This window comes from Cupressus sempervirens, chromosome 10 (genome assembly GCF_028749045.1).
Source record: "Cupressus sempervirens isolate cs-2001-9-10 chromosome 10, ASM2874904v1, whole genome shotgun sequence".
In the NCBI taxonomy this organism is placed as follows: domain Eukaryota; kingdom Viridiplantae; phylum Streptophyta; class Pinopsida; order Cupressales; family Cupressaceae; genus Cupressus; species Cupressus sempervirens.
In genome coordinates, this window is record NC_143127.1 from 720,101,021 (window position 1) to 720,102,430 (window position 1,410).

The window sequence follows — 1,410 nt, forward strand, 5'->3', positions numbered from 1 at the left end:
TGTTGTCATTAATTGCCAAGCCAAAACGTCAAAGTACGTAAATCGGCTCGCCTTTTCGATCCAGGGAGCCCACCAAAAACGTCATCTTGTTTCTGTCACAATAAAATCCCAAAATACAATGCCGATTTCAGGACCCACTGACAATAAAAGATCCACAATGAACATGACTATGATAAGAGAAAAAGGAAAAAAGCGAAAATAATGAGGGCCTACAGTGAAATCGAAGCTGTGAGTCACAAATTCCCGCAGAATCGTGTCAAAACCCTGCCTTTCTCCTCGAATCCTGCCGACTGCCTAACCTTTCGCCGGCTACAACGCGAAATCGGGCCCCGCGGTGAAAATTTTACTCAATCACCAAATTCGGGCGAACAGTGACCGAGATTCATGCACTCATAAGAGCAGTCACTTCGATCTATATTTCCTGCGATCTTATGGCACACAGCGCCCAAGATCTTGATGCCAGATGTTCCTCTAAAGCTAATGATACCGCTGTCGTAGTCGCAATAGCAGAAGACAAGAAAGAGAGGGCTTCTCTGCATTGAAGACATTCCCCCTTTTGTATCTTGCCGTGCATGCACTTAGGGTTTCAAACTTTCAACCCTAATGTCGTTATTCAATGGCGTTTTCAGTCTTTTGGCTCCAGAATTTTCACTGCTCATTACCCGTACGCTTCTTTATGGCTCGCGTCCTCTACGGCTGAGAAAGAGAAACAGAAAGAGAGGGCTTTGATTTATAGTTAGGGTTTCCAGAGGCCGTATCCTGAAAAGCTTTGAATCCGGTGGGGCTAGGGTTAGGGTTTCAAGGCTAAAACAAAGGAAAGTACCTGAAATTGATCAGAGACAAAGAAGCTGTGGATCGCTTTCCTCCATGTACCGACCCCTGTACCAGCGATTTGCTCAGAAAAACCTATTTTGTTTGTTTGAAACTTACTGTGGAAGATGGAGTCAGCTCTGAACGCGCTGCAAAAGCTCATGATTCTCTCATCTGAAGGGCCAACGATCATTTATGTTGCATTTATAGGAACAAAAATTCTGCGTAGGGGACCATTTAGTATACATCTCTGTTGTGCAAGGTTTATCAGATTTATTGAACGCAAATTAATTGGTCTGATCTTGAGAGCATTGAGCATTTTGTAATGACAACACGGGTGGAAGGAAATGGTACGAGTCTGTTAATTTTTAATTTTTTTAATCTTAATTTTGACAATCATCTGGGAAAAACTTAATTAATCTTATTTTTAACATTTTTTTAGAGTCTCCTGTATGACTTAATTGTTTAGAGTTAGCATTGTGGAATTTATTATCTATACAAAAGTTTTAAATGGTCATTTACAAGTGTGCTTTTAACATGTGTTTAGAGATGTTCCAATAATCATGTACGACAACTATTCCAATGTATATTTGTGATTCA

The 1,410-nt window shown here is 40.6% G+C and overlaps 1 long non-coding RNA gene across 1 annotated transcript; it reads right to left on the minus strand.

Annotated features, from left to right (window-relative positions):
* Positions 1-213: 213 nt before the first annotated feature.
* Positions 214-1,077, minus strand: LOC149535848 (uncharacterized). The gene is made up of 2 exons (XR_016356894.1): positions 824-1,077; positions 214-696 (listed from the first exon to the last, which is right to left on the minus strand). It is a non-coding gene; the product is annotated as an uncharacterized LOC149535848 (long non-coding RNA).
* Positions 1,078-1,410: the final 333 nt, after the last annotated feature.